At 38.7% G+C, this 18552-nt stretch overlaps 1 protein-coding gene across 21 annotated transcripts in view; it reads right to left on the reverse strand.

Moving 5' to 3' along the window:
- Positions 1-18552, reverse strand: part of TFDP2 (transcription factor Dp-2) — a 194010-nt gene that overhangs the window by 68516 nt on the left and 106942 nt on the right. The window contains exons 1-2 of one of the 21 annotated variants that reach the window (XM_063704273.1): positions 6570-6584; positions 3090-3201 (exon numbers count right to left, since the gene is read on the reverse strand). The exons of 18 other annotated variants lie outside the window; for them this stretch is intronic. The gene's annotated coding sequence lies outside the window, so the exon portion shown is untranslated. Of the gene's footprint in view, positions 1-3089; positions 3202-6569; positions 6620-18552 lie in introns of those variants that run through there. 2 more of the 21 variants (XM_063704272.1, XM_055383137.2) reach the window with 2 other exon arrangements.

An 18552-nucleotide genomic window follows, 5' to 3' on the forward strand; every position in this document is an offset into this window, starting at 1 on the left:
ATTTTTCTTCCACCTGCTCAACTAAAATTTCCTAGTTTTGAAATGTATCTTCTGATTAATAATTGAGGAAGTTTACTATACGTCCTCAAACAACTTGATCCTCCCAATCCTTCCCGGCAGTTCTTCCCAAATATGAGTGATCACAAGATTCACTACAAAGGGAAGAGAGGTGTCTCTTATTCAAAACACACACTCCTGAGCTCCACTGGACACCTAAAGATTCAAAAATTAGGTGGAGAATTTGTATTTTTAAGTGCCTCAGATGATTCTTATGGTCTGGTAAGACTGTTTGTTCAAATTAAGGAAATAACGAAATGCAAGTGGACTCTAGTACACTGAACTTATCTCTATTCTCATTTTAAAAGAGTCTGAGTGACCCTTATTTCTTCTGTTTCTTGTTCTTAAGTGTTATATTTTTTCACTGTTTAGCCCATTTTCAATCACCACCGTTAGCACCATCACAACAGTCAATACACCCACCAGATGGCACACAGACACTGTTTACAGGCCTAGTAAAAGAGAAAGCACAGAAAGCAGCACATTTTACCTCATACCAACAGCCACTGAATGGCTAGAGTTGATCAAGGCAGCTGAGTGCATTCACAAGGATCAGAATTTATGAGTACTCAAATACCCAAGAGTACTTCACTGGAAATTACTCTCATGAAGAAGCTCACAGTCCGAGAGGGTAGCCAGACAGGGGTAACAGATAAATCCTTTTAAATTTACAGTTAAGTGAGATATTTTTCTGATATTTATAAGAGGTGACCATGACTGCAGACAGACTTTGAATTAAAAAGCTGGGTTCCTGGGCCGGGCACAGGTGGCTCACGCCTGAATCCCAGCACTTTGCGAGGCCAAGGCGGGCGGATTACGAAGTCAGGAGTTTGAGACTAGCCTGGCCAACATGGTGAAACCCCATCTCTAGTAAAAATACAAAAATTAGCCGGGCGCAGTGGCACGCGCCCGTAGTCCCACCTACTCAGGAGGCTGAGGCAGGAGAATTGCTTGAATCCGGGAGGCGGAGGTTGCAGTAAGCCAAGATCGCGTCACTGCACTCCAGCCTGGCAACACAGTGAGACTCCCTCCGTCTCAAAAACAAAAAAACAAAACAAAAAAAAAGAAAAAAGAAAAAAAGTTGGGTTTTTAAAATAAGTTTTTTTATTTATTTGAGATAGAGTCTTGCTGTGTCACCTAGGCTGGAGTGCAGTGGCGTGATCCCAGCTCACCGTAACCTCCACCTCCCACGTTCAAGTGAATCTCCTGTCTCAGCCTCCTGAGTAGCTGGGATTATGGGCGTGTGCCACCACACCTGGCTTTTTTTTTTTTTTTTCTTGTATTTTTAGTAGAGACAGGGTTTCGCCATGTTGTCCAGGCTGGTCTCGAACTCCTGACCTCAAGTGATCCACCTGCCCCGGCCTCCCAATGTGCTGGGATTACAGGCGTGAACCACCACGCCCGGCTGGGGGGTACTTAAAACAAATGTAAAACTTTAGGATACAAATTCAAAGGGACCAAGGACCACCCATGAATTAAGAGTTCCAAAGCAGTTCTTCTCCTTAGCAAATAAAAGAGGGGATCGTTGTTTTATAATACCATGCACTAAGTAGCTCATTCAAAACTGCAGTAAGTTATTGATATTATAATTTCAACAATATATTCTACTTGAGGGCTATTACTGAAGCTACATTTAAATCACATTGTGAAATGCAAGAAGTCTTAAAGTTAGACATCAATGTCAACAAAATCTCTTTGTATTAAAAATTTATCCATTAAAGATTTTTAAATTTTTTTTGAGACAGGGTCTTGCTCTGTTGCCTAGGCTGGAGTGCAGTGGCATGATCTCCACTCACTGCAGCCCTGACCTGGGCTCAAGGGATCCTCCCACCTCATTCTCCCGAGTAGCTGGGACCACAGGTGCGTGCCACCATGCCCAGTTAATTTTTGTATTTTTTGTAGAGACAGGATTTTGCCATGTGCCCAGGCTGGTCTTGAACTCCTGAGTTAAAGTGATCTGCCTACCTCTCCAGGTGCTGGGATTACAGGCATGTGCCACCATGCCCAGCCCATTAAAAGATTTTTGAAAACTTTTATAAATAAGTTCTACTGTGTCTACCTGGCACACAGTAAGTGCTCACTTAGTGGTCTGTTCATTTTTCTGTCAGAGAAATTGCCAAGAGTTGCCAAATTTTCACTACAAGTGAGCAAAGTGCCAAAACCAAAGTCCCCGGTTGATAGTCTCCAGCTTTAGAGTTACCATGTAAAAATTCATCTGAAAATTGGTTTCTTGAAACTTGGTAGAAAGAAACAACATAATTAAATGACAGGTTCCTGGATCAGTTCACAAAACATAGTTAATTCATAATATACTCAAAGCACCATACTCATACTGGTCTACCTGCTCCTAAACAATGTAAAAGGTTTTCTCTTCAGAGAAATATAGGCATCAGGCACATCTCCCCTCTTACTCCACTCCAGAGATGAGAAATTTCAAGGTGGCTGTTATTTCTAGTTGCATATGTATATGTAAGGCAGAAAAAAAAGGCTAAATCATTGACCTCTCTGGGTATTCTGAATCTGGTTACAATAAGTAGGTAAGGCTCAGGTTCCTCTAAGACCTCAGTTTTGTGCTAAAGAGTTCATACGTAAAGCAAGAACCACAGGTATTTCACTCCTGAAGTCTTCTTTCAGTATACATTTTAAAGATTTAATTTAAGACCGGGTGCAATGGCTCATGCCTGTAATCCCAGCACTTTGGGAGGTCAAGGCCAGAGGATCACCTGAGGTCAGGAGTTCGAGACCAGCTTGGCCAACATGGTGAAACCCCGTTTCTACTAAAAATACAAAAATTAGCCGGGTTTGGTGGCGGGCGCCTGTAATCTCAGCTACTTGGGAGGCTGAGGCAGGAGAATTGCTTGAACCCGGGAAGCAGAGGTTACAGTGAGCTGAGATTGTGCCACTGCACTCCAGCCCAGGCAACAACAGCGAGACTCTGTCTCAAAGAAAAAAAAAAAAAAGATTTAATTTAATCTTTAAATTGATTATGACTGGAAGTATTTACTAGAAATTAAAGACAATTAAGGAATTACCTCTAAATGGCAGATGAATTAGGAAAGTTTTTGTTTGTTTTTTCCTTCAGACACTCCCAACCAATTTCCAGGTAACAAACTTGAATGGTTTGGTTTCTCATAGAGTATAAATCTACAATATAATATAGAAAATTATACTCTCTATGTTCTATACTCCATATATGCTAAAACTAATGTGCTCTTCTCAACCATAATTTGACCACACATTCAATAATTCCAAGATAATTTACACATACAGAGGCAGTGGGAATTCATCTTAAAATAATTCAACTGATTTTGGTCTTCGTTTCTCAATTTGAAGGGCTAGGAGTCCAAACTATGTCCTTGTTGCTGTTGCTGATACTGTTTTCCTTGTTAAATAACTTATTGTCATGTCTACATTTATAACTGTAAGTGATACACATTTTTTATAATCACAATCTATGATGCTGTCACAGTTATGTATTACATGTGGAGTGACCAACTTTTTTTTAAGGCTGTCTATTCCATCAAAATTTCTGTTCTTTGATCAGAATTGTAAAAAAAGTTCTTTAGATAAATCTATAGTTTGTAAATCCATTTTAAAGTCCATGTAAATTGTTTTACTTATTTTAGAGAGAAAAAACCTCAACCATTACATGTTGCTATTCCTTAAGATAAGCAAAATGTACATAGATAAGTTTTAGAATCTGAATCTTAATTGAAATAATGATTCAATAAACTTCAAAGGCCGGCGTGTGGGCGCATGCCTGTAATCCCAGCTACTTGGGGGGCTGAGGAAGGAGAATCGCTTGAACCCAGGAGGCAGAGGTTGCAGTGAGCCGAGATCACACCATTGCACTCCAGCCTGGGCAACAAGAGCGAAACTCCATCTCAAAAAACAAACAAACTTCAAAATCTCTAAATTTGGTCATCATTATTTGAAGAAAAGAAAATCTTCTGGCCGGCGCGGTGGCTCACGCCCGTAATCCCAGAGTGCTGGGAGGCCGAGGTAGGCGGATCTCGAGGTCAGGAGATCGAGACTATCAGGCCGAGGTGGGCAGATCACGAGGTCAGGAGATTGAGACCATCCTGGCTAACATGATGAAACCCCATCTCTACTAAAAATACAAAAAATTAGCTGAGCGTGGTGGTGGACGCCTGTAGTCCCAGCTACTGGGGAGGCTGAGGCAGGAGAATGGCGTGAACCTGGGATGCAGAGCTTGCAGCGAGATTCCGTCTCAAAAAAACAAAAAAAAACAACAAAAAAAAACAACAAAAAAATAACAATCTTCAGGTAAGCCCACAGATCTTAGCTAACAGCAAGAGGAATTTTTAATAATCTGCTTGAATGTTGATATCTTTTCCAGCCTTCTCTCTCCTTAGGCCAATTATTTAGAAAACTGTATAATAATTAATCCATATGCAAATTTTAAACTATAGCTCAAAAACTTTATTGGCTACTGTAAATTACTACGAATTTTCCAGTGTAGGGTATGGCAAATATTGAATAAGTGCCTCATATGTGAAAGAGCTGGTGCTCAGCACTGATTTTTCAAGAGCAAACTTAAGAAATGAATAAAGTTGTAATGTGTATACACGCACATTATACAACAGCACAGGACTTCTTTGTGTTACTTGTAAAAGGAAAGGTTTTCACTTTCCTCATTATGAATTCCAAAAATTCAAAAACTGTTTTTCAAAATTTTGACTGCTTTCATTACACGCATAATGCTTCCACACTCTTCATTCCTACTCTTTTCAGCAGATAAACATTCTCCTCTTTCCATTAGCAACCAATCCAAGCTTATTATCTTTCTTTTTAGAGGCAAACTGCAACATATCATTTCAATTAAACCCAAAATATTACTCCCATATTTCTTATTCAAAGGTCTTAGGAATAAGCCTCAGCTTCTCACAGAAGATGAAATGATCTATCAACATATGTAACTGATGTTTCACATTTTATTTTCATTTTGAGATTTTGTACCTACTGTCTAGTGATAAACTTTTGCAACTGAGTGTTTCCTCTATATTTTAGATGGCTTAGGCTTTAAAAAAATGGTCTATATGATTTAATTATCAATTTTTTCCTTAAGTGAAGTTCAACAGAATTAATTTTCTCATATTTTCATTAATTATACAGGCTACAGGCAATATTTAAAGTTTTTTTTTTAAATATTGGGTATGTTACTCATTTTGTTACTCTATGACTTTCAATTCCTGAATATAAAATAATAAATTTTAAATGACTAAATTTTATTTATTCACTGATTAAATCAGATTTATGACCTCCTCTCTCCATTCCAGCTACTCTGAGTTTTGAATGAAACAACCTCAATTGTAACAGAAGAAACATCTGTTGCTTTTTTTCTTCACCAGGGCTTTCCCAACTGAAAGAAGAAAGACTCTCTGCCTGACCTCCTCTCCCTCTCCCTCTCCCTCTCCCACTCCCGCTCCCCACCCACACTAAGTTCCTTAAAACTTTTTTTAATTAAATGTATTATTTAAAATTTCACTGTATCTATTAAAAACATCATAGTTTAGAAACATTCACTTCCTTATTGAACTTCAAAGAATGACTAAATGCTATTATATATCAAAAAATAAGACGTGTCTAATAGAATATACGTTGTAACTAAAATGCAAACTTCAAGAGTATAATTGAAATGATCAATTCAATCAAGTTGTCACATATTCCGGGGTCATTAAGAATTGTTTAGGGGTAAGATTTTCTTCACAGTATCCAGATTCATATAGCATCTTGTATGCTATATTTTCTTTGCCAGTCCAAGGCTAACATAATGGCAGTCACTACCCCAAGAGGCAGACACCAAATGGTGCCACCCACACTCTCACACTGTGCCTCATAATAAACCATAAAGCAGTGGAATGCACCGGCCCCTTTATGAGCAAACAATGCCTAAGCTTCATTAGAATACAGCTGACATTTTCAAAGCACAAATACTTTTAAGAAAAATGTACTAGGGAAAAAAAGGAATGAAACAGCTATAAAAGCTGAAATATTTTTCAAGTGTCAGGTTGATTTCCAAGGATCCTTGGGAAGTATATTTTGCTGTTGGCAATTTAAAAGTTTTCGTAAGTGGAAAAAATGTTTAGTTAAGGGCAAAGCTTATTTTATTAACTACTGGGGAAAAAAATGAAAGTAAAAACTATCCTTTGAATTGCTTTCACAAGTAATAACCATGAAGTACCTTTAAAATTACTGATTTCCTCAACTGCTGCTTTAGTTCCTGAATTAAGAAAACTGAGCTCCAGAATTATTTTCACATTTTAATTAATTTATATAAGTAACTGAGTAATAAACTAACTCTTCCCCTCCCCCCCCACCCCAACCCCCATACATAACCCTGTAGTTTTTCTGTCTGCAACAAGCAAGGACGTCTTGAAATCAGCGTGCTCCTGGCTATTTATCCATTTAATATTGCTGCTGCTTAAAGAATATAAAATAAGCGCTGTAAAAACTCACCCAGCAGTGAGAAACAAACTGATCTCTCTTACCTGGTCTAAGGAAGCATGCCTCTCACTGCAGTACCAACAACATTCTACAGTCTTTGTTACCATTCAGTGGAAACTTGAGACTGTGTCAGACGTAAGCAATCGAGCTCAGAAAAGCTCAATTTAAAATACTTCTCAGTAAAACTAAAAAGATGCTCAAGAAAACTGTTTAGTTAACTGGCTTTCAAAAGACATATGAGTTTACAACAAAGACATCTCAAAAGAAATTGAAAAGTGCAGGTCTTAGATGAAGGGGCTTTTCTATGTAGAACCTTGTTTTCTTATTAAATTAAAAGGATATTTTTATTTTAAAAAATGCTTAAAGTACACACTTGATCTTCGCCAAAAGGCCGAGAAGCAATAAAAAATGCTTAAAGTAAAAAGGGTGAAATAACTACAAGTTAACATTTTTCTAAATATCACTTGCCTTTTAACTAACTTAAAAAATAAGATTGAACTTACTCGTGAAACCTGCATAATTTGAATTATACATATCAGAGTATCTGCTGGCTCCAAAGCAGTCACAAAGCAGGAGACTTAATGCATCTTGAAAGCAGAGCAAAAGCACCACGAGTTTCAGGGGGAAAAAAGGAGGAGAAACTCTTGAAAAACTGGTCGGGGCTTTTTGAACCTGTAATAACTGTCCAGCTCTTGTGGGAGGAAAAAAATGTCCCAGTCCTGCCCCCTGAGATAGGAGGCTATGCTTCAATGCCAAAATGAATGACAGGTCCATTTCTGATATCAACAAAGAGCAGCTTAGTTGTGCTTTTTTTTTTTTTTCCACTTTCCCACACAGAAGTTCTAAAATTTCCAGGTTAGTCCCTTTATAGCTAGGGTTAAGTACCTTTCTCCATTTTCTCAAGAGGGAACTCAATTATGTTGTCCTGGTTTTTTTTTAAATGACTAATTAAATATACATACCTAATCATCTTACTTAGTTTTCCTAGGCAGGAAGCTGAACAAAAGATGACCTCTTAGGTTCCTTTCCAAATCTATTCTTTTCAATATCAGATAACCATATGACTGTCAATATTAATAAGCTTTTCCAGCATCCTGATGTATGGCACAAGTAGAAACAAAAAGCAAGGTAACATTAAAAACAAAGCAACTGAGATAAAATTTTCAACTAGCAAGATGTAAAGATAATTTACCAAGGTACATCTTTGATTACAGAAATTCAAAACAAACACTCCAATCAACAACATATATTTGCTGAATACTTATTATGAGCCGAGCACTATTTTGGGCCCTGGAGATACAGTAGTGAATGCAACAGACAAAAGCCAAACAAAAAATCTCTGTCTTTAGTGAGCTTAGTTTATTTCAGTTCACTCTAAGTACAACTCTCCTAGATGACTAAGGTACTTTTCCTTCGTTGATTAGTTATCACCTATTCTGAAATATTCCCCTTGGAAAGTATGTCTTGACAACAGCTCCAGGAGACGCTGTAAAGTATTTGGTGCTCCGTTCAGTGTTGTATCACCAGTGTCTAAAACAGTGTCTGTTAGACACTCAAATACATATTGAATCAAATAGATCAGAGAGCTTCTTCTTACTTAAAATTTTCCTTTGCCAACACATATTATACTTACACGCATACAGAGATATGACAACAATAATACAATACAGGGTGTAAATTAAATTGGGTTGTAAACACGTGTTAGTATGAACAAAACTGAAAATACAACCTATATGGCCCTCTATCTTTCCAGATTCTACAATAAAATCTGTTTTCACTACTGGATGTGAGGTCAGTGTAATATCTGAGTAAATAAATCACATAAAATTCTATAAACTAAGTTTTTGTGGACAGTCAGATTTCAGAGGAGTTTTGAAAGAAAAAAGAAACTTGGAAATTACACAGAATCTGATCAGTTTGGTATATTAAAATCTTACATGTTTATATTCATTTACATTCCCACATTTGGAAACAATTTTAAACTCCCCATCCTGCTTTGCACCATTCTTGATCATCTTACCAGATGACGCTTCTTACAGAGAAAATAAGTGTACACCTTTAACCTGTCAGATCAGCTAGAAGTGCTCACCTGTGTCACCCAAGGCCAGAATATTCAGGGGCTAGATATGGTCACACCTACTCTGTTATAGTCTTAAAACAAAGGAAAATTAAACATCCAAGTACTCAAGTATATTCCCGTGTTCTCTAAATAGGAGAGCATCCCCCCCCGCCCTCCAATTGTCCAGAGCTAGACAATAATTACAAGTTAAAATATAAACTATCTAGTGTATGTTTTAACAATAAACCTAAACAGCAACCCAAGGTCAGAAAGATGTGATAACTGAGGTGAAGTGACAAATAAAATAAGGTGGGGCCAAGGTAGGATTCTACTGTTCTTGCAGAATGAATTTTCCTTTTCCCATTCCTTCCTTCAATAAATACTGAGCACCTATTATGTATCAGGCACTGAGCTAGGCAACAAATTGACCTGTTACCTACTGTCTACTCCACAGATCTGACCTTCAGCCAATCTATTCCTTCAAGTTTCCTTCTCCATGCTTGCCTTACTTTCCAGAGCCTCTTCTCTGGTCTCAAATTCTTTACTCATACTACACCCTTCAATCTGCTCTGATGCCTTTCTTGGCAAGTAGCATAATCACTACCTTTTATGTTCTTCTGCAAGTGTATGTAGAAAATCCATTTAAACATCATTAATTACAACTACTGATTATCTGGAAAACACCAAAGGTAGCTAGACATTCTCCTAGGTTTATAAACTGATTTATTTGGACTGGAGTTTGTGACATTTATTGGCAATCTGCCCAAATATTAAGCCCATTTAACAGACACATTTATGATTCTATAGGCAGAAATAACACTATAATAGTGTAATGATGGCAGGCATTGGCCAAATAAAAACTATCTATCAGATCTATATAATGAAGCAGTAGAAATTAGTTACATTATACCTGTACTTACATTTTCAAGTAAAATATCAAATCTTCCTGACAAGCTCTACACCTAAAGCAAAAACTTTCTGCTATCACTTGCATGGTTAGGTGCCAATTTCTTAAAAACATTGCATAGTAAATATTTCATATTTCCTGTTTGCCTGCTGCTCTTCCTCTTTCCACTTTTTTTCTTTCTCTCTCTCTCTCTTTTTTTTTTAAGAGAGAGACGGTTTTGTTCTGTCACCCAGGCTGGAGTTGATGTGCAGTGGTGTGATCACAGCTCACTGTGGCCTCAATCTCCTGGGCTCAGGTGATCCCTCCCACTTCAGCCTCCCAAGCAGCCGGGACCACAGGTGTGCACCACTATGCCTGGCTAATTTTTGTATTTTTTATAGAGACAGGGTTTTGCTATGTTGCCCAGGCTGAACTCCTAGGCTCAAGTGATCCTCCTGCCTCCCTCCAAAGTGCTGGGATTACGAGTGTGAGCTACTACGCTTAGCTCGACTCTTTCAATATGCACATTTTTCTGAGTTCTGTGTTCAATGCTCTTTTCTTCAAGATCTACACTCCCACTCTAGAGGATGTTACCTATATTCTATAGCTTTATCACCTCTACAAAGATGACTACAGAAATTTACACTTCTAGCCCTGGCTTTTTCTGTTCTGCTGTAAACTCTTATTTAGATGCCTATTGGACATCTCTGTTTATATATCCCATAATCTCAACTCAGTATTGAACTTCCTGTCTACCTTCCCAACCCCACTCATCCTCCTAGGTTCCTCATCCTTGTTAAAGGCATTAATATCAAGAACAGAAAGTGATTTTCTTCTTGCCTCATCCTCACCACCCAAATGCCCACATTGTTTCCATTTTTTTCTAACATATATCATTCTCCTAGTTTAAAAACAAAAACAAAATGAGAAATATAACTTCTGATGTCTAGAGCTATACCATCCAAAATGGTAGCCTTAGCCATATGTGGCCATTTAAATTTAAGGTGATTAAAATTAAATAAGATCAGCCAGGCACGGTGGCTTATGCTTGTAATCCCAGCACTTTGAGAGGCTGAGGCAGGTGGATCACCTGAGGTCAGGAGTTCAAGACTGGCCTGGCCAACATGGTGAAACCCCTCTCTACTAAAAACACAAAAATTAGCTGGGCATGGTGGCAGGCCCCTGTAATCCCAGCTACTTGGGAGCCTGAGGCAGGAGAATCACTTGAACCCAGGAGGCAGAGGTTGCAGTGAGCCGAGATTACACCACTGCACTCCAGCCTGGGCGACTGAGTGAGACTCTGTCTTATAAAAATAGATAAATACATAAAATTAAATTTAAAATTTGATTTCTCAGTCATGCTAGCCACATGTCAAGTGCTCTATGGAGCTGCATGTGGCTAACAGCTACTGTATTGAACGCTGTAGATATAGAACATTTCCATCACTGAAGAAAGTTCTATTAAACATCTCTGATCTAGAAATCAATGGCAAACCACTTAAATTAGTAATCCAAATTTTTCTAAGCATAGCCCCAGCTCCAATCTACCTGTGTTAACATTATCTTCTACCAAAACCCCTATGCATGCTTCATCACAACTTAGTGGGGCCCACAGAATTAAGTTTAAGGCTTCACAAAGATAAGGGAGGCCTATACAAGCTACATGGCGCGGGATCTATAGGAGGGAAAGAAAGCAAAGATTCTAGAGAGGACAGAAATAGTTCACTAAAGCCCCCACAAGTTAGGGAGGGACAAAATTTTGGAGATAATACCTTTAGCCTTAGAGAAGAAATATGGTACAGTGGAGACAGCATGAGCATTAGAGTCAGAATACTTCATCCAAATTCAAGTATCTGTTTAGTTATAAGGGACAGAAATCGAACTCAAACTAGTTTAACATGAAAGGAATTAGTTGGCTCAGCTGGCACACAGAATCCCAAAGGGTGAGATAACTGAACCAGGAGGGTCCACTTTGCAAAAGGGTCTTTTGTAGGCAATAAGGGCTTTAGCTTTCAAACTTACTTCCCTCTTCAGAAACTTTAATATTTCTCTTCCCACTGAGTTCATCTTAACATTTCAAATGCAGAGATTGTTCCCTTCTAACTGCTAACCAAACTAAAAACATCATACTTCCCATCTCTCTTTAATCACTAAAATTTTTTAGTGTGGTATCTATAGCCACTATCTCAGCTTTTGCACCAACTATTTTTTTTTTTTTTTTTTTTTTTTGGAGACGGAGTTTTACTCCTGTTGCCCAGGCTGGAGTGCAATGGCGCGATCTCGGCTCACCTCAACCTCCACCTCCCAGGTTCAAGCAATTCGCCCGCCTCAGCCTCCGGAGTAGCTGGGATTACAGGCATATGCCACCACGCCTGGCTAATTTTTTTTGTATTTTTAGTAGAGACAGCGTTTCTCCATGTTGGTCAGGCTGGTCTCAAACTCCTGGCCTCAGGTGATCCACCCACCTCGGCCTCCCAAAGTGCTGGGATTACAGGTGTTAGCCACCATGCCTGGCCTGCACCAACTATTAATTAATTATTAAATCTTCAAAAATGCACCAAGTACCTCTGACATAACCACTGTTAGGCACTAGAGATACAAAAATAAACAAGACATAGTCCTTATCCTCAAAAAATAAAACAAAACAAAAAAAAAACAAAAACCCAATTTGGCTTCTATCCAACTGCTCAAATGAACTGCACTGTCTAAAGCAGACAATGAGCTCTGCCTTGATAAATCTAATAATGTGTGCTTATGCTCCATAGCCTTGCTGTATCTGGCCTTGCTGATCTTACAAATTCCATCTTCTTAATACTATTACAACAATCTTCTCTTGGCTTTTTTTTTTTTTTTTTGAGACGGAGTCTTGCTCTGTCACCCAGGCTGGAGTGCAGTGGCACAATCTCGGCTCACTGCAAGCTCTGCCTCCTGGGTTCTCACGGCCTCAGCCTCCCAAGTAGCTGGGACTACAGGCACCCACCACCACACCCAGCTAATTTTTGTATATTTAGTAGTGACAGGGTTTCACCGTGTTAACCAAGATGGTCCCGATCTCCTGACCTCGTGATCCGCCTGCCTCGGCCTCCCAAAGTGCTGGGATTACAGGTGTGAGCCACCACACCCAGCCTTCTCTTGGCTTTTATAAAGACTATTCCTTCTCTGTTTCCACCCCAAAACTTGTGGAGTGGTTCCTTTATTTTTTTCTTATTACTTGTATTCTAAATGGCTCAACCACAGCCATCTCTTTTGCTGTACTGTTGTTTCAGAAGGTGACTGATTACATAATTTATTATCTAAACTGAATTACCATTAGGAGCGAAAGGGGCACACCATAAATAATTAGGAGCTGTTTGGGAAAAGTGGAACATATGGATTCCTGCTTAAAAACTTTCAGTAGTTCCTGTCTCCAAATCTTTAAGCATGCCATACAAAAACCTACTTTGAACGAATTGCCTTTATGGATTAAATTTCTATCTTTTTATGGCTGTCTCAAGGTCTGTCTTCACTCAGCACTCAGAGTACACTGAGACAATAGTATGTCTAATCAAGAGTCTCATTTGACTGTCTCCCCCATCTAACAGCAACCTCATTACATCTCCTTGGTCAAAAGTGCCCATAAACCACTCATAAGCCTCATTGAGAGAGATGAGAAAACGTAGGCTTACTAATATCAAATAACTTGCATAAATGCTAGCAAGTGGTAAAACTGAGATTCTAACTGATATGGTTTGGCTGTGTCCCCACTCATATCCCATCTTGAATTCCCATGTGTTGTGGGAGGGACCTGGTGGTAGGTAATTGAATCATGGGGGCAGGTCTTCCCAGTGCTGTTCTTGGGATGGTAAGTCTCACGAGATCTGCTGGTTACTATAAGGGGGAGTTTTCCTGCACAAGCGCTCCTCTCTTTGCCTGCTGCCATACACATAAGACATGACTTGCTCCTCCTTGCCTTCCAGCATGATTATGAGGCTTCCCCAGCCACATGGAACTGTAAGTCCAATTAAACCTCTTTCTTTTGTAAATTGCCATGTCTCAGGTATGCATTTATCAGCAGTGTGAAAATGGACTAAATACTAATCAAGTTCTTGACTTCTCAAAGTCCACATACTTGGTGACTATCAGTATTAATTACAGATATGAATTCAATGAGTAGATTTTAATCAAAAAGCTAACTAAAGCCTAATACTGTTCTCCATGTCATATACTAGTCCATTTGTGCCAAGTAAACTATTCTGGATGGGAAAAAAAATAAAGAAGATCACTTCAGTCCTCTATATGAAAACTTTTGATGGTTCCTCATTAAATAGATAATACAAGGTCCTTAATGGATAACTGTTTTAGGATAACTGTTTTTCTAGGCTCATCTCCCACAATTCCAGGTGCATGACTTATTTACCATTCCCTGAATGGTCCATGACTTTACTGCTAAGGTCAGAATTTTCTTTACCTGGTAAATTAGTGCTTATCCTCCAAAACCCATAGAAAATGTCACCTCCTTAGTTAAGATATTCACAATTATCTGAATAAACCTGGTCCTATTTTGAGCTCCCACAGTATTGATGATGTGCATTTATTACAACATTTATCACAACCCTTTGTAATTTGCATGTGTCACTTCCCGGAGTCTGCGAGTTCCTCCACAGCCGGTTTTTGGCTCTCCAGCCCTCCTATTCCATCTCTGTACCCTCCTCATCTAGAAGACCACATAGTAGACAGCATGCACTCAATAAATATCTATTAATAAACAAATTAATAAATGACAAGGGACCTTCACTTGGATCAAATACCTTCAGTAGCTTCCCATCTGTTAAAAGAACTGCCCTGAATACAAAAGATATTCCAACTACCTTGGCCTTCTTTCCAGGCTCTTAATGATTAGACCTAGATGAAATTTTGTAACTAGTAACATTCCATTTATAATTACCAGCAACTAGCTCCATTAGTCACCCATAATTCTCTGTCATGTTTTCCCAAACATGCTAAAGATATTCCTGCTGTCCTGTCTTAAAAAAACTCATGGGACAGTCTTGTTCAAAATGTCTTTTCCCCTCTTCTTTGTCTCTTCAAATTCTACACACTCCTCAGCGTCCAATGGTAGTCTGAACTCGTTATAAGACTCTCTATGACCTCGAGTGTAACCTAAACTTCTTCCTCTACATTCCTATATAAAATATATTAAATATCAAACCAATATAGCTAAAATAAATATGAGTTATAAGAATAACTTTGGTATAACAACTTTCAACTAAGTAACATGATAAATTCTTAATAAGCTGCCATCAAAACTGCAAAATTTAGTTTGTTCAATCTACACATATTTGCTGACTGTTTACATGTGCTAGACATTAGGAGAGGACCTAAAAATATACTTGTGAAGATATAATTCCTAGCCTCAGGAAGTTACAGTCTACTGGAGGACACATTATAAACAAGCAAATAAATACAAAAACATCATCAACTGTGTTAACTGCAATGAAAAAAACTAGTGGGCATTAGAGAGATGGTAAGGGGTATTAGTAATACATTGTATGCTCTTTTATTATAGATAAGGTGGTCCAAGAAGACCTCTCTGAGTATTATTTAAGCTGCAACCTAGAAGGTGAAGAGGTCTCAGCCATGGTAAAAGCAGGGAGAAGATAATTTCAGGCAGAAAAACAGAACTATGCAAAGGCTCACATAATACCCATAATTAAAGTAAAGCAAATAAATTGAAACTGAGGAAGACAAATACACATAAGGAAATGGTTTTGTGGGGGGAAAAGTAATTTACTAGTTGTGGTTATTTACACAAAGTAAGAGAGGGAATCCAGTCCTTATTTTCTTATCTGGAACTACAGTAAAAAACATGGGGAAAGAAACGGAACCATGGATGCCATTCTGAGCAGAAGACTAAGAAGCAAGAAGATTATCAGACATCAATAAATATTCTTTAAATACTCTCATGAACGCATAATATTCCACTATACAGTTGTGTCATATTTTATTTCCCTTTTAAGTGGATATTTACAGTCTTCATACTTTGCAGTTATACATCATCATGTAATAAACATGTCTCCACCCACATCTCTGATTCTTTTCTAATGACAAATCCCCCAGAAGCCTTTCTACTGAGTGAAAGAATATAAATTATTTTAAGGGGTTTGATATTTATTACCAATTTGCTTCCCAAGAGTGCTTGTGCTGACCCCCTACAGAAGTAGATATAAAGAAGTAGTAGAAGGGCCAGGCGCAGTGACACACGCCTGTAATCCCAGCACTCTGGGAGGCCGAAGCAGGCGGATCATGAGGTCAGGAGATCGAGACCATCCTGGCTAACACAGTGAAACCCCGTCTCTACTAAAAATACAAAAGATTAGTCGGGAGTAGTGGCGGGAGCCTGTAGTCCCAGCTACTCAGGAGGCTGAGGCAAGAGAACGGCGTGAACCCGGGAGGCAGAGCTTGCAGTGAGGTGAGCTCATACCACTGTACTCCAGCCTGGGCGACAGAGTGAGACTCCATCTCAAAAAAAAAAGAGAGAATAAGTAGAAATACTGTAGATAAGAAGAATTAAATAGATGTAGAATAAGAAGTGGATATAAAATAAAGATACCAATTTCTCATACCTTTGCCAACAAAGGTAATAATTTTAAGAAAATCTTTGCTAATTGATAGAGGAAAAAGATTTCGTTTTTAAATAGCTTTTTATATAATGTCCAAAATACTGCACATGCTCATGTCAGAAAAAACTGCAAAATATAGAAAAGCACACAGGAGGAAAAAAAATCATCTAGAATTCAATCATCCAAAAATTACTATTAATGTTTTGTGTACACATATCGAGTCTTTCTATGATACATATTTTTTTTTTTTTACAAAAAAAGGGGATCACACCATACATGTTAGTTTAACTTTTTGAACTTAACAAATTGTTTAACTTTTAATATCTACAGAATATCACCATACAAGAATATCACAATATACTATTATCATGCTACTTTCAATTTTTCATTATTATTAACAATGCTGTGATAGGCACCCTTTGACTAAATCTTCCCACAGATCTTCCTTTACTTTATTAAGATAAATCAACGGCACAGACATGGCTAAGTCAAATAATTTGTACAATTTTAAGCCTTTTGATATGATACTGCGCAAATTATCCTCCAGAGAGGCTGTATCATTCTGAGTTCCCATATTCTCTACAACCTTGCCAAATGCTAGTATTAACAAAAACAATCCTTTGCTAATGTCACTGGCAAAAATCAGTTTTTGTCATTTACATTTGCAGTTTAATTACTAGTGAAGTTGAATTCATACTCATATTTTTATTAGCCATTTGCATTTCTTCTCCTGTGAATTACCCATTCTGTTGCCCTATTTTTTCTTACAGTGCCAATATTTATTTTTTTATTTGTATTGCATTTAGTCATCATGTTTCCTTAGTCTCCTCTGGTATGTGACAGTTTCTTGGCTATTGGCTATGTTTTGTTCCTGATGACCTTGACAGTTTTTTGGGTTGTTGTTGTTGTTTTGAGACAGGGTCTTGCTCTGTCACCCAGGCTGGAGTGTGGTGGCACTATCATGGCTCACTGCAGCCTCGACCTCCTGGGTTCAAGTAATCCTCCCACCTCTCACATACCCTACTGCTGCTGGGGGAGAGGTAGAAGCAAACATCTTGTTTCTGGGAGAGCAGGAGAGAATCCTCATTGGCCCAGGATTCTGATGCCAAGCAGAGGTTTGCTACTGCTCAGGAAAGGGCAGATTAAGTACCACCCCTGGGGTTCAAATCAACAGGGACTGCCTAAAGCTAAGGCTGAACCAGGACAATAGAAAACCACCTATGACACCACCATAAGCCTAGCACTGAGTAACAAGCAGCATCAGTCAACCACTAGTGAAGGGGCAAGGATATGAATAGAGACTCCCCCTCTGTGATGGAGGCATGATGGGACTGAGGAAAGCCAACAGTGGAACAGGAACACTGAAGAAAAATCTTCTGGTACCCCAGGCTCCAAGTACTAGGTAACAGCAGCCCAAGTACACTGAACATAATGATACCAACATCAAAATCCAAATCCACCTCAACTCCAGACTAGGTTGACTCAATGTCACAGGCAATTGGCCTGATGGGAGAGGCGTGCCTATATCCAGACACAAAATACCATCTACCTCAGTCTCTACTGTTCTTGTATACATGATGTTTGCCATTAAACTAAAAATTATAAGACATACACAAAATAAAACACACACACACACACACACAGGCATGCACATTACCAAGAGATAAAGCTATCAACAGAACGAGACTCATTTATGACCTAGATGTTGGAAATATCAGGGGCTTTAAAATAACTGTTCTTTCACTTTTCTCATCATTAAACTGGAAGAAAATCTTTTCCCTTTTTAATCACTTCAAAAGATAACTAATATTCTATGGTAGGCGCAGTGGCTTCTGCCTGTAATCCCAGTACTTTGGGAAGCTTAGGCAGAACTGCCTGAGGCCAGGAGTTTGAGACCACCCTGAGTAATGTAGCAAAACACTATCTCTACAAATTTTTTTTTTTTTTTTTTTTTTTTGAGACGGAGTCTCGCTCTTGTTATCCAGGCTGGAGTGCAATAGCACAATCTCAGCTCACTGCAACCTCTGCCTCCTGGGCTCAAGCGATTCTTCTGCCTCAGCTTCCCGAGTAGCTGGGATTACAGGCAGGCATTGCCACCCTGCCCGGCTAATTTTGTATTTTTAGTAGAGACAGGGTTTCTCCATGTTGGTTAGGCTGGTCTTGAACTCCCGACCTCAGGTGATCTGCCCACCTTGGCCTCCCAAAATGTTGGGATTACAGGTGTGAGCCATCACGCCCGGCTAAAACCTTTTTTAATAAAAAATAAATTAGCTGGGTGTGCTAGCTCACACTTGTAGTCTCAGCTACTTGGGAGGCTAAGGGAGGAAAATCACTTGAGCCCAGGAGTTTGAGGCTACAATGAACCATGATCATAACACTACACTGCAGCCTGGATGACAGAGCAAGACCTTTAAAAAAAAAAAAAAAAAAAGATAATCAAGACTCTAACCACTAAAAATGTATTGTGGGGTTTATAACTGTAT

The sequence above is a fragment of the Gorilla gorilla genome, chromosome 2 (genome assembly GCF_029281585.2).
Source record: "Gorilla gorilla gorilla isolate KB3781 chromosome 2, NHGRI_mGorGor1-v2.1_pri, whole genome shotgun sequence".
Lineage (NCBI taxonomy): Eukaryota > Metazoa > Chordata > Mammalia > Primates > Hominidae > Gorilla > Gorilla gorilla.